This window comes from Hakea prostrata, chromosome 7 (genome assembly GCF_041222555.1).
Source record: "Hakea prostrata isolate BN-2017 chromosome 7, UWA_Hpros_2, whole genome shotgun sequence".
NCBI lineage: Eukaryota > Viridiplantae > Streptophyta > Magnoliopsida > Proteales > Proteaceae > Hakea > Hakea prostrata.
In genome coordinates this window covers 5,842,901-5,858,799 of record NC_142606.1, presented here as the reverse complement: position 1 = coordinate 5,858,799, position 15,899 = coordinate 5,842,901, and the positions used below count along the sequence as shown (strand labels likewise).

Sequence of the window (15,899 nt, the reverse complement as noted above, 5' to 3'; positions counted from 1 at the left end):
TGCGCATCGGAGGAGATTAATATGGTTGATGTACCAAATGAACTCCTGTGCTCAATCCGAATATATTTTGTGAAACTAGACTTCTTGATGGACTTGTAGGAGAAAACCCCACTCAATTTGACCCCATATAGCCCTCCAAATCTCTGTCCGAAGTTGCTGAACTGTGTTTGGCAAATCCTGCTTGCGCATCAAAGAAGGTGAGCTTAGTTGGTGGACCTAATGACCTCACATGCTTGATCCAAAGGTATTTCTGGAAACTAGACTTCTTGATTGAATTGTGGAAGAAAACCTGATGAGCACATTTATGTGTGAAATCTTAGGGCATAAAGCATGCATTTTATACACTTAGAGTGGAGTTACCTTGGGTTTTATGTTGTTTTTGCAGATTTTAGGACTTCTCAAGATTTAAGCAAATATTTGGAGTTTTGGGCTTGAATCATGCTATTTTACACGTCAAGAAGTCCATTCAAATTCTCAAATGCGAAAATGGGCCTGATCTGGAGCATGATGGGCTAGACATGTGTGATTATGGGCGAACTCCGAAATATTGAAGAGATAAAAGAAGGCAAATCTGATCTACGGCTGAGATTTTAAATCAAATCTACAGAGATATTATTGAGAGAGTCCAAATGGAAAAGAGTCCTTGCATACCTCAATATCTTATTTCCTATCTTGGATTTAATTAAAGAAAAAAAAAGAGGAAAAAGAATTATATTCAGAAAGAAAAAAGAGGAAAAAGACTACGGTTTATTACCTTTCCATTAAAAGACCAAGCAAAAAAGTGGCTTTATAGCTTACCTAGGGATAGCATTATCACATGGGAACAATTTACTGTCCTATTCTTGAAGAAATTCTTTCCTTTCTCTAAGACGAACAAAATAAGAAATGATATTCTTCAATTTCGTCAGAAACCCAATGAGTCCTTTGCTAAGGTAATGGAGAGGTTTCAAAGCCTTCTCCAAGAATGCCCTCACCATGGTATAGAATTATGGCATTTATGCCAAATAATTTATGAAGGTATCGATTACCAAACAAAGCAACTTTTGGAATCAATGTGCCCCACAGGATTTACATCATTCCCTGATGATTCCGAAGCTTGGGAATTTCTTTTAGACCTAGCCAATAGAACTAGAGAATGGGAATCAACCCAAGAGTTTGAAAGGACTAGTAGGGGATATTTTGTTGATAGCCAAGTTCATAAGGAAGCACAAATAGATAATCTTTTAAAAAAATAGAGACTTTGGTAGTTAAGGCTGCACCACCATCACCAAGTCAAGCACATTTTATTGACAAATCTATTGCTATGTGTGCATGGTGTCAATCTCCTACACATGTAATTGAGGAATGTCCTAGCTATTCTGGAGGCCAACATGAAAATGTCAGTGAGATGTTTCCAAACCCATACAGTAACACGTACAATCATGGGTGGAAGAATCATCCTAACTATTCATGGTCTCAAGGGCAAAACCAAAATGGATTAAGCAATTATTCCACACAAAATCACTTTGGTGCCCCTCAACAACAAAGTGCACAATTTTCTTATAATCAAAATGTCCAGTTCCCTCAAGCCCCTAATTTTCAGAATCCCAATTTAGCTAGGCCTGTCAATTCTCCTATTGTGTCTCATATGCCTCTCATTTCACAAAATCAATCATCACTTGGTTTCAACAGAGGTAACAATTCAGAGTTTTCTCGTTTTTCTACCTTAGAGAAAAATATGGAAGTGTTTTCCAGCACCTTTATGGCTTCTATGCATAATATGGAAAAACAAATTTCCACTCTTACAAATGCTTTGTCAGAGCGAGAAAGAGGTAAAATGCCTAGCCAACCTGAGTTAAATCCTAGGATTCAGATTCAACAAAGACCATCAAATTTACCAAATCAAGTCAACCAAGTTGAATCCTCCCCTTTTTCTTTAGCTTCAATTAATTCTGTGTCTACATTGTGAAGTGGGAAAGGGTATTTAACAGGTGAGTCACATATTAATAAAAAGAGCGAGATTAGTGACCACTGTGATGAGGAAAATGTTCAAGTATCTCCTAATAAAGGTTTGTTTGAGAAACCCATAGAAGTTGAGGAATCTTTTGATTTTCCTAATAATGTGATTACCAACTTTGAGATTGATTTTGATTCTAAATTTCAAGAATGTATGGATATGTTGGATGATGATAGTGAAACTTTCTTTTCCGAAGTCTTAAATTTTTACACACCTTTGGAGCCTATTAATCCTCTATCCATCTCCATCTCCATTCCCAAGCCCTCAATAATTGAACCCCCCAAGCTAGAATTGAAAGAGTTGCCTTCTAACGTGCAGTATGCTTTCTTGGGACAAGATAATTCTCTTCCTGTCATTGTTGTCTCTGATTTAACTTCTGACAAAGCAGAAGATTTGATCACACTACTGAATGATAATAGAGAAGCATTGAGTTGGTCTATCACTAATGTCAAAGGTCTAAGCTCTTCCATTGAACAACATTATATTCATCTTATGAAAGATGCAAAACCTTCTAGAGAACCTCAACGTATGATGATAATTTTCTTTAACATTGTGAATGTTTTTCTTGAGATCTTTAGAGATGATTTTTCGATTCACGGTTTTTCTTATTTGGAGTACCTTCCCCATCATACATTGATATTGAAGATAAGACTAAAGCTTCCCATGATAAGCACATCTTGACTGAAAGGTATACCCCTCACTTGTCTTCCTTGTTTAGCATGCATGCATTGAGAACATTGCATTACTTAAGTGTGGGGGGGTATAGGTTCATTGTAGATTTTAACTTTGACTTTTGGTTAGTATACATATTCTTTCAATTGCTATGATGTGTGAAATGAGAGTAATTTTGGTACCCATCATGAACACATAAAAACCCTGTTGAGAGGAAGGTAACTTGTATATATGTTGAGATGAGACTTTCCTTAGAAAAATAAAAGGCCCTTAACTTAAGGCGTCGAACCATCTATGAGTTTTGTGGGTCCTTGTTTCTTTGGCTAGAAGTTGAGATCAATTTTGTGTAGGGCATGACAAAAGAAGGAAAAAAGAAAAAAAAAAAAGAGAGTAGAAAGTAAAAGTTGAATTCCTTGGAACTAGACAGGGCACTCCGACTCAGGAATCGAGGTGACTTGATCGAAACTCTTAGGAAGGAGATTATTGAAAAGAACTCTCGCATCACTGTCTATGTGGGCATATGCAAAGCAAAGCTACAAAGTAACTTGGGTTTCTGGTGTCTGCTCCACCATGTCATTCAAGCCAACCGTAGTGGAGTAATGTAGAGTTCACTACTCAAAAGAAAAAAAAGAGAAATAAATACAAGTGTCATCAATGCCTTGGTAAAATTGTTTGGTCAAAAATACTTCAAAACCTTAGTCCTTGGTCCCCTTATTTTATGAGTGGTTTTGCTTAAAGGAGAGGTGTACTTGAAAGATATAAGGTGAGTCCTTGATTGAGATATATGCTAAGTCTCAAGAATCAATATGGGGTAATAAAGTTCAAGTGTGGGGGATCTTAAATCAATGGTGAGAAAAATTGTCATAGCTATTGATCTTGTATGAGTACTTACCAATTGTTAGAGTTGGAATTTGCAATGTTTTATTTTCAGCTAAAAATTGGAATTTTGGATGTACATTCACTGCAAACATCCACGAGACAAAACTCGTCCTCTAGGGGTAACCTAGTGGTTTAAAGGCCTGTTGCACATGCTAAGTGTAACCGTGATTCCTACGAAAGTGAGTTAGGATTTATTTTGTTGCACTAGTTTCTTACTTGCATTTGAATTTTCTTTAATTTTTGCTTGAGGACAAGCTTAGTCTAAGTATGGGGGAATCTGATGAGCACTTTTATGTGTGAAATCTTAGGGCATAAAGCATGCATTTTATACACTTAGAGTGGAGTTACCTTGGGTTTTATGTTGTTTTTGCAGATTTTAGAACTTCTCAAGATTTAAGCAAATATTTGGAGTTTTGGGCTTGAATCATGCTATTTTACACGTCAAGAAGTCCATTCAAATTCTCAAATGCGAAAATGGGCCTGATCTGGAGCATGATGGGCTAGACATGTGTGATTATGGGCGAACTCCGAAATATTGAAGAGATAAAAGAAGGCAAATCTGATCTACGGCTGAGATTTTAAATCAAATCTACAGAGATATTATTGAGAGAGTCCAAATGGAAAAGAGTCCTTGCATACCTCAATATCTTATTTCCTATCTTGGATTTAATTAAAGAAAAAAAAAAAGAGGAAAAAGAATTATATTCAGAAAGAAAAAGAGGAAAAATCCCGTTTTTGAATGCCTCTGTCCAGTTTCGATCAAACCCTTCATCGAACGGTCATCCGATGTCCGATCGTGCTGATTTTTGGAGGAGAGCTTCACGACTACTTAAGCCTCAAATCCAACGGTGGAATTATGCATCTGATCTCTCTAAGTTGGCGCGATTACTACGTCAAAACCCTAATTGGCTGAGTCAGATAGAAACCCTGAGTTTTATTCAAATTCAGCCATGCTTCATATCTCATTTAAACTCTATAAAAGGAGATCATATTCCATCAAAGGAGAACATGTCTTAGAGCTTAGTAGAAGCATTCTTTCTTCTCTCTTCAGTTTATTTATGTTTTCTCTAGTTTTCTTTGCTTGCATTAGTGAGATTTAAATTCCTAGATTCAATGTTTAGGTTTAATCTTTTTATGTAATGCAATTCAAGTTCAAGCTTCTTCAAGTTCAAGTTTCAGTTTTTTTAGATTCGTTTTTCTCTGGGTCTAGCAATTGCAGATTTAGATCATTCTAGATCTAGATCTGGTTGTTAGGGTTGGTTGAGATTCGAATCGTTTGTTCAATTCGCAAGTAAGTAACCTTCTTTATTAATCTTCTCTCATCCCTCCATTCCCGCTTCTATCTACCCCTCCATATTCTTAATTTAGGATTTACTTTCAGCATTATTTATTGTTCTCCCTTCCCCTGGATCCTTGATCAAAGATGCCTACAGTCGTGCCTCTCTTTGGTTAAGGCTTCCTTTTCCTTTTATTGTTTTGTTATTTACTTTCTGTTATTTACTTTCTGCCTATTCATTCATCATCTCGGACCACATAACCGGAGCAAGCCTACAGTCGTGCCTCTGCTTCTGGTGACGGGTGGTGTTGCATCTGCATTTTAGCTATTTCCTTTTCCTTTTATTACTTTGTTTATTTCTTTGTTTATTGCTTTGTTATTGTTCGCATTTTTTTTCCTGTCTTTTATTTATGCATTGATTGTGTTTAATTTATTTTTCGTTTCAATTCGATTGCGTTAGACATATAGATTAGGATCGTTTAGTTTAGTTAATTAGTTAACAAAAATTGAATCATTCCACTCTCGCATTACTATTAAGAATATCAATTCTAAGTGGCATATCTCCCTGAGATCGACCCGTTAGCTACACGATACCGTGCGCTTGCGGTTACTTTTAAAAATTCACAAACAAAACCGCACTCAATTTGACCTTGTATAGCCTTTCAAATCCCTACTTGAAGTTGCTGTTCTAAACCTGAGTTTTCTGCTGAAAATATTTTGGTCGATACCATCGACCAAGGACCATCGACCAAAATGTCCCAGTCTGCCAAGTTAATGATTCCATGGAATATTCCTTTTCTATTTAATATGACCTCAAGCCTTGAGCCTTTTGCAATCATTTTTCTCACCTGGGAACGTGGGGAGAGCTTCCCAAAGCAGCTCCTTGGTTAGTGTGAAGGGTATCTCATCAAAGACACTTAGTTTATCATTGATTCTTGTCTTCATCTTCCACACTAAGGTATGACTCTTCATTCCACTCTCTACCCTACCCTTTTCTACTATTTTCTATTGTCATCTTGCTGATGGGACATTTGGAATGGTGCTGCAACCTTGCAACCACCACTCCAAGTGCCTACTCATGCTCAATCCATGATTCCCTTAGCCATTCATTGATGCTAATGCTTAGATCTCATGCCTAGCATATGTATTCCATGATTTACCTATTAACATCATACCATTTGATATCAAACTGAGCTATAGAGTGTATTATGTTCATGTTTAACATTGCCATATGATTCCGAACACCGGAAGACTCATTTCGGTTAACATCATACCATTTGGATTGGGTTAATTCCTTGATTTATAGTGTCCTACTACTGTTGTTAAGTATGCCTCCAAGTTTCAGATTGATTCGAACACCAGAATACTCATTTCGGACCAAAATCCCCAAAATCCACTATTCTGCCTGAGGACAATTTTGGTCGATACTTTTGGTCGATACCATCGACCAAGACCATCGACCAAAGTTGTTGCTGACAGCAACCTTGGTCAATTTTGACTCAAATGACATCCGATCTTCCCGACTTCTTTTCTAACTTATTATTGATGTTTGTTTAGGGCCTTAACAATTCTATTGGACTATTCTTGGTATTCTCAATTCATCATCAACTCATCCAAGGTAAGGATGGTTATATCCATAAACATATAAGTCATCAAATATTGAACTGTGCTTTATTTAAAGAATAAGATCCTTAAATTTTCCTTTCAATCATTATGAGACTGTTACACATGTGTTAGAACAGTAGCATTTAAATCTTTATACTTTGTTGGGTTACTTTATCATTTTGATTTACTTATGATTATAATGATTCGTTTCAATATCATGATTTGATTACTATTGTGAATATGCATTGGATGCATGAGAAATGATGAGATTTGATGTGTGATTGCTTACGTATGACTTGGGATTTGGGGGTGTCCTACTGACACTTCTGTCCTTGGGCATCGGGGGGAATAGTATGGGATGTTCTCCGACGGTGCCTATCGACACTCTCCCGAGTTATTGGATGACATACATAGGATTGTCTAGTTGTGTGGCTAGGTTCATCCTTGTCGTGTCAGACCCGAATCGGAAGGGCATTGAGACCGAACAACCAGTGGTAGTGTATGGTTGGATGGGCGCTCTAGGCAGGTAGCCAATCTGGTAGGGGACATAAACCATGCTACGGATACCTGAAAGAGGCCATTTATTGGTAGAGTTGCATATGGATAGACTTGGGCTCACGGGCGCTCAAGACTGGTAACCAATCCGTGAGAGGACGTGAGAGCTTCCCGTTTACTATATGTGGATGACCAATAGGGTTGATGAGTCCGAAATTGGGGATTTCGCTGACTCTAGTGTGAAGGATACCGGAAAGGATCTTATTTCTTTATTTACTTTATGTACTTGATTATGTATGAATACTTACTCATGTATGTTTCCTTATTTATTTAATCTCGTTTTATTATACTCTTTCATATGATGTGATATTTGTCGTGGATGATATGACTGAATTATGATTGTGATTGCTTGGGTATGATTTGGATTGGGGAATGTCCTTTTGACATTTCTGTCCTTGGACCTCATTGGGAGTAGTATGGGATATTTCCAATGTTGCCCTTTGACGCTTTCCCGGATTATTGGTTTTCATACCTAGGACTTGTCTAGCAGTGTTTGGCTAGGTTATACCCCTGTTATATCAGACCCGAATCGGAAGGGTATTGAGACCGAACGACCCGTGGTAGCAATGGGGATTCATGGGTGCTCAAGACCGGTGAGTTATATCCGTGAGGGGACATGAATCACATTGTGGGGACCATTTGTGGGTAGAGTTGCATATGGATAGACTTGGGCTCATGGGCGTTCAAGACCGATAACCAACCCATGAGAGGACATGAGAGCTTCCCGTTTACTATATGTGGATGACCTATAGGGTTGATGAGTCCTAATTTGAGAGAGTCGGATACGCTGACTCTAGTGTGAAGGATACTGGAAAGGATCCCGAGAGGGGAGGAATGGACGTATCTGGATCTGAGTTGATATGACTAAGTAGAAGACTTGCATTGGGCTAGGCTTTACCTTGACATGCGCCAATACTTAGACCAAACGGTGATGTGAGAGAGAGGTGACTTAACCCCTAACCATGGATTGTCCAAGATGGATGAAGGACCCACTACCAACCGGCATTGTGTGATGAGACCTACCCAAAGAAGTATGGTGCTATGACTTAAAACGTGTCTGCCTATAGAGACCAGCATACATAGAGTTAGACTCATACATACATTGTTGTCTCATATCATATCACTTATTGCTTTGTTTGTGATACTATGTTATTTATGCTATTATGGAATAACTTGCCTTGCTGAGTTTCTTTTGAAACGTACTCCTTTTTGTACAATATCTTTTGTTAGACTATTCTACAAGTTTTGATGCCTATGAAGCGCAATATGAGGAAGCGCAAGATGAAGAAGCGTACCATACGCAAAGTGCTGGCGACTACGAAGATTACTGTGAGGATCCCTCGAGTGGTCTCTCTTGTTACCAGGATTAGCCCTACTGTGGAGTGGGAGCGTTTGAGCATCATCGATGAAGTCTATGTCTATGAGGACATCCTTTATAAAGTAGAAAAGACTCTAGTTTAGATTATATCTTTCTTTCTTGTCTTTAGAATCAGTTGTAATCCCATTTGATTTTCGAACTACATTCCGCTGTACTCGTGGAGTGAGATTCCGCCTCACTCTACTTTTGATTTATATATCTATTGGTATCTTTTCCGCACTCTGATGAATATCTCGTTACTTTACCTTGATTCATTGAATAATATTGTTAACATTGATTTAGTCTTGTTCTTGATTATATTGTTGTGAATGTGGGAGGTTGATTTCTCTAACTACTAGATCTTGTGGACTGTGGATCACACACTCGGGTATGCCAGATAGGGTACCGGCTGGGTGGATGTGACAACAGCAGCATATAAAATGAAAGGCTAATACTAACATACACTGGACTAGCATGTTTAAGTCTATTCATAAAGATAGGTTTGTATGTCCTTATTTGCATATAAGTAAATCGTCCGTAAAAAGAAATCCGTAAACTATTATAAGACTTTCTCTTCAAACAGAGAACATCTATATACAGGGTTACAATAATATATAAGTTAATTGAATCAAATCAGATCAAAACCAAAAGTCATTTGGTCACTGTTTACCAACTGGTCGCTCGTGCCGGTCGCTTAGGTTGAGCGACCGCCACTAGTGACCGCCCCAAAAACAGAGAGTTTCAATCCGAAACTCAGGCTTCTGATCATCCATTTTCAATCCGAATTTCGAGTGATCATAGCCTAACTCTCGAATCTAACACTCCTATAGCCAATGGGTGAAAGGAAACCTAACAATCACCATAATTGGGTTACCCAGAACTCTCCCCTTGACTGGATCTATCCTTTTCACGAAAGCAAGGTTTTATTTTCGGATGAATCACATCAAGAAGATTGCAAGGACAGTTACGATTGATCAAAAGGGTAACCACCATGATGAGGGGATGGGTTAACACGAAATTGAAAGACAAGGGAGATAAAGGATGAAGGGTGAATCCATCACCTCACTCCAGAATACCAGAAACAGGGAAGGATTGATCTTGAGATCACTACTAGCACTTCAGATCTGCTTTCGGCACTTTTCCGTAGCCGTCTAACCTCCAAAAATGGTAACCACGAATAAAATATTCGTAAACTGGACGAGGGTTACCTTTTATAGAAGTCAGGGGGCAAAATAGGGCAAAACCCCTAAAACAGAACCAGGCGGTCGCTTGGTTTGATCGACCGCCACTAGAAACCGCTCCCATGTATTTTGCCATACAAGGGTGCTTTTGCTAGGGGGTTGATATCCAAGTACAACCTAGCCCTAAGGAAGAGATGGGGGAGATCTTACCTTCATTCCAGACATCTCCAGACATCACCTGGCTTCCAGAAGTCCAACTACCAAGCAAGGTAGGCTCTTCAGACAGAGAATCCAGATCCATGGGTTCAGGGTATGGATCATGGACTTCTATCCGGACACTCCACAAATTTACCTAACTAGACCTTTGGGTTCTCAGACCTGCAATACGGATCTCGGGTTATAAATATGGGGGTTGTTACAATTACGACAAGCCTTCAAGTAGACCCTTCAGCAAACGCAGCTTCCTCATCCAGAGAAGTTGCTGAAGCTTTTGGATCCCAAGTTGTACGATGATCTCAAGCTTCCTCGGCCAGAAAATCTTCCTGAACTCCCTGACTTCCCGTATCCTAATCCTGGAGATTACATCGATCCTCCTCCTCAAAATCAACCCGAGGAAGAAGCTGAGGAGGAAGATGAGGAGGAAGTAGAGGATGAGGACGAGGTTGAAGGTGAGTCTAAGGATGATGCCGAGGATGAAGGCCCTGAGAAGTCTCTAGTTGAAGAAGGAGCCAAAGGATCCCCGACTGACACATTGTTGACACTAATGTGTCGAATGATAGTTTGGTCAGGCAGTCTGCTGAAGAAAGAACTTCGCCGAGCCCCTCCTTGAGGGTCGACTAAGAAGACGGGGACAGAATGCGAGTGACAATTCAAGATGGCTATTAGCTCGTTGGTAAGTTCATGGCATTTGATCGGCATATGAATCTTGCTCTCGACAACTATGAAGAGTTCAAAGATGCTTCAGTATATCAATTATTATGAAGCATCTCTTTGTTGGAGTGATCTCGAAGTTTTTTTTGTGTCCCGAGTCCTGTACCTCTTTTTTCACGAGTCATGTAACTAAGCGTCAAAGCTGTCTTTGTTTCCCGAGTCATGTAAATAACTGACATGTGTTGTTCAGTTCTTTATTCCCAAGTCATGTAACTTCTCTTAAGAACTTATCTTGAATGAAATATGACTAAGTGTTTTTCAACTGTTGTCTCTATGACTCGTTCGAACTGTAAGATGTTCGGGATAAAAGAAATGCAGGTCCTTTTAGGAAGGTGTATGATAACCGAGAAGAACCCGAATCAATTTAGTCTTAAAAAAGTGCAAGTCCTTTAAGAAAGGTGCAAAGATGACCGGGAAGGACCCGAATTAATTTAGTCTTAAAAAAGTCTAAGTCCTTTAAGAAAGGTGCAAAGATGACCGGGAAGGACCCGAATCAATTTAGTCTTAAAAAAGTGCAAGTTCTTTAAGAAAGGTGCAAAGATGACTGAGAAGGACCCGAATCAATTTATTTGTTTTCAAAAAGATACAAAACTATTGATAGAACTTTCTCAGGTTAGTGGAGTTCCATGACCGATCGATCGGCTTTCCAGTTTCTGAGTCTTTCAGTCAGTATGCTCCCGGTTTTGTCTCTTTGTCAATGATATAAGGCCCCTCCCATGTTGGAGTTAACTTTCCTTGGTTCCTCTGGTCAGAAGCCCCAGTTCTTCTTAGCACCAGATCTTCTGATCTGTACCTTCGGTCTTTAACCTAGGAGTTGTAGTGTTGAGCCATTCTTTTCTAGTACAACGGATTTCTTTGTTGGGCTCTCTCTAAGGTTTCTTGTAGGAAGTCCAAGTTTCCCCTTAGGTCCAAGTCATTTTGTTTTTCATCAAAGGTAGTGTAACGGAATTACCTGGCTAGTACTTCCACGGGAGCCAGAGCTTCAGTACCATACGTGAGGCAGAATGGTGTTTCTCCAGTCGGCGTTGGGGCAGTGGTCTTGTATGACCATAGTACACTCAAGAGTTCCTCGACCCAAAGTACACGACTGTCCTCTAATCTCTTTTTGATCCCATCCAATAGTGTCCTATTGGTGACTTCAACCTGTCCATTGCTTTGGGGGTAAGCAATTGAGGCAAATCGATGTTCGATGTGGTATCTTTTACAGAAAGCTTTGAACCCTGCTCCTTCAAATTGTGTTCCATTATCTGTCACAAGGATTCGGGGTATCCTGAACCTGTAGATAACTTTTTCTTCAAAAAACTTCTCCATTTGCTTCTCTATAATGGAAGCCAAAGGTTCCGCCTCGACCCATTTTGTAGAGTAATCTATGGTGACAGCAAGATATTCTTGAATTCTTGAAGCCTTCGGTAACTTCCCGATCAAGTCCATACCCCACATTGAAAAAGGGGTCGGGCTGGAGACAAGCATCATGGGTACTGCAGGTACCTTTGAACATTTGCATGTTTTTGACATTGTTCACATTTGCGAACATACTCAATAGCATCTTTTTGTACTATTGGCCAGTATGAACCTGAACATAATACCATTTGTGCCAAAGCCTTTCCACCCATGTGTGCACCGCAGATTCCTTCATGGATTTATGCTAGAGCATAGGTGGCTCGGGAAGGTTTGACGCATCTTAAAAGAGGCTCAGTGAAGGTTCTTCTGTACAACTGCTCGTCTATGATGGTGAATCGAGCAGCTTGATTCTTAATCCTCTTGGCTTCCTTTGAATCGGTCGGGAGCCTATTTTCCTTTAGGTAAGTTACCAAAGGTGTGGTCCTATCGGGATCACTGGTTATTTCAAAAACTTATGATTCTTGTGTGCTTGGGAAATCCAATTCTTCAATATAGACTGCTGAGTCCAAATTCTTGTTGTTGGCCAAAGATAATCAAGACAGTTCATCTGCCCGTTCATTCTCTTTTCTGGGTATTTGATGGAATGATACCCGGTCAAAGAGTGTTTGAAGTTGCTCGACCTTAGCCAAGTACTTGGCCATTCTTTCATCTTTCACATTATACTCCCCCTTATTTGATTCACAATGAGTTGGGAATCGCTTCTCACTTCTAGCTCCCGTACTCTGAGCGCTTAGGCAACTCTCAAGCCTGCTATAACAGCCTCATACTCGGCTTCATTGTTTGAGGCCGGGAAATTGAATCTTAAAGCGTAGCTGACTGTGAAGTTCTCGGGACTTTTGAGTGTTAGCCCTGCTCCTGAGCCAAAAATGCTACATGAACCATCAACATGTAGAATCCACAAGTCTGATGTCTTAGTTGTTGTTCCTTGATTTTCATTTTGTGGTAAGCTGCTTTCTACAATAAAGTCAGCCAAAACTTGAGCTTTTATGGTTGTTCTTGGTTTAAACTCAATTTGGTATTCGCTCAGCTCCACTGCCCACCCGACCATCCTTCCAGCTACATCGGGTCTTTGAAGAATTTTCTTGAGTGGGAAGTTGGTCGGGACAATTATTGGATGTGCCTAAAAATAAGGTCTTAACTTCCGTGAAGCCACCAAAAGTGCTAAAGCTTGCTTATTAATGTTCGGGTATCTCGTCTCTACATCAATGAGTACATGACTCACATAGTAGACTGGGTTTTGGATTATTTCTCCCTTTACCAATACAACACTTACTGCAATTGGTGAAATGGCAAGATAAACAGTTAGAGGCTCCCCGGTTACAGGTCGAGCTAAGACGGGTGTTGTCCCGAGGGATACTTTTAATTGCTCAAATGTCTGTTGGCATTCTTATGTCCAAGTGGTTTCTCCTGATCTTGGTGTAGCCTTCGACGCTTTGAAAAAAGAGTTGCATTTTTCCCCCGCTCAGGATATGAACCGATTTAGGTCTGCCACCCTTCCTGTCAAGCATTGGATTTCTTTTACAGTACTGGGAGGTTGCATTCCAATCAGTGCCTGGATCTTCTCGGGATTAGCCTCGATTCCTTTTTTAGAAACCATGAAACCGAGGAACATCCTGGAGGAAACTCCAAAAGCTCATTTCTCCGTATTTAGACGCATTTGATAAGTTCTCAAAACGTCAAAAGTTTCTTCAAGGTCTGCTAAGTGTTGGGCCCGAACTAGACTCTTTACGAGCATGTCATCAACATATACTTCCATGTTCCTCCCGATCTAGTGTTGGAATATTTTGTTGACACCCTTTGATAAGTAGCTCCTACATTCTTCAACCCAAATGGCATTACTCAGTAGTAGTAACATTCCCAATCAGTCATGAAGGATGTATGCTTTTCATCCTCCCGACTCATTAGGATTTGGTTATACCCTGAGTAAGCATCCATAAAGCTAAGGACTTCATGTCTAGCTGTTGCATCAATTAGTAGATAAATCCTCGGGAAAGGATAACAATCCTTCAAGCAGGGTTTGTTCAAATTAGTGTAATCAGTACACATTCTCCACTTCACGTTCATCTTTTTGACCATTACCACATTGGCCAACCAAGTCGGGCATTCGATTGGTTCAATGAAGCCTGATTTTTCAAGATTTCAACTTCTACTCTGATCGCCTCATGTTTTGTGCAAAATTTCTTCTCCTTTGAATGATCGGGATAGCATCCTTCTGAATCCAGAGCTTGTGTTTTGCTACCCGTTTGTCTATCTCGGGCATGTCACTTGCAGACCATGCGAAGATATCAATATTGTTGCATAAGAACTTGGTCAGTTCCTCCATGAATTCCTCAAGTTGTTCTGATCCAATGAACGTCCCCCGATGGGGTAAAGACTGGCTGAGTTGAATTCTTTCCAATTTCTCGACCGGTTCTGCTCTTTGCATGTTTTCTTCGTCCCGATCATCACGGACTTCAATTGTCACATCCACCCAGCCGGTACCCCATCGGGCATACCCAGGTATGTGATTCACAGTCTCGAAGATCAAGTATCGAGCAACCATGCCTCCCACATACGCGATAACACAATCATGAACTATAATAATCATGGTTTAAGCATATAATAAAGAATCAAGAATAAGATAAAATAGATAATCAGAGTGCGGAATAAAGATGATACCAAGATATATATAGAATCCAGAAGAAGAGAGAGAGTGATCAAAAGTCACTTCCTCACACGGCAGCGGAAAGTAGCAATTTAAGTTAAGTTTACAATCACATCTAATGAGTATATCAAAGAAAGTTAAATTAAAGATCTAGTTTTAAAGGATAATCCAAAATTTAACATTAAACAAATGTTTCTTCGGTCACATAAAACGCATTCTCATAAGAGTAGATATCCGAAGTCTAGTATAGTTGCTCCAACACCAGTGTCGGGCTAATCCTGGTGTGCAGCATAGTCCTCTTCCGTACCCTCACAATAATCTTCGTAGTAGCCACTACCCTGAGGGTAGTGTGGCTCATCAAAGGGTGATTCGAAGGACGTGCCATCGGACTCTTCAAAACTTGTAGAATAGTCTAACAAAGCAAATGCACAGAAAGGAATGAGTTCAAAGGAACTCAGCAAGGCAGTTAATCCATAGTACATAAACCATATGATACATGTCATAACATGATACAAATGATATGAGACAAATGATTCAATTATGATTCTAACTCTACATATGCTAGTCTCTATGGTAGACATGCTTTAAGTCATAGCACCATACTTCCTTGGGTAGGTTTCAAATCACTCTTCCCACAACCATCTAGGTATCTTGGGTTCTCCGGTGTGAATTGGGTCCTGCATCCATCTCAGACAATTCCATGGCTGGGGTTAGGTCACCACTCTCTCACATCACCATTGGTATAAGTATTGGCGCATGTCACGGTAAAGCCTAGCCCAATGCAAGTCATCTACTCAGTCATACCATGTTAGATCCAGATACGTCCATTCCTCGCCCCTGGTGATCCTTTCCAGTATCCTTCACACTAGAGTCACGGATATTACTCACCGGACTCATCAACCCCATTGGTCATCCACAAATAGTAGACGGGAAGCTCTCATGTCCCCTGACGGATATGACTCACCGATCTTCGAGCGCCCGTGAGCCAAAGTCTGACTATTGGCAACCCTACCAACAATGGCCCCTTTCGGGTATCCGTAATATGATCTATGTCCTCTCACGGGTTGGTTACCGAGCTTGAGCACCCATCAAACCATACTACTACCACGGGTCGTTTGGTCTCAACACCCTTCCGATTCGGGTCTGATATGACAAGGACATCCTAGCCATACACCTACACAAGTCCTATATATGTCATCCAATAATCCGGGAAAGCATCGATGGACACCTTCGGAGAACATCCCATACTATTCCCTCCGATGTCCAAGGACAGAAATGTCAGTAGGACATTCCTCAATTCCAAATTATACTTATCCAATCACATTCTCAATTCATCATATCACACATACATGATACATCATCATATTGAAAGTCATATCATAACATCGCATAATTCAAGTGTA

At 40.0% G+C, this 15,899-nt stretch overlaps 1 non-coding gene across 1 annotated transcript; it reads right to left on the bottom strand.

Moving 5' to 3' along the window:
• Positions 1-875: 875 nt before the first annotated feature.
• On the bottom strand, positions 876-982 carry LOC149009282 (small nucleolar RNA R71). Its single transcript, XR_016174886.1, has one exon. It is a non-coding gene; the product is annotated as a small nucleolar RNA R71 (small nucleolar RNA).
• Between the last annotated feature and the right edge of the window lie 14,917 nt (positions 983-15,899).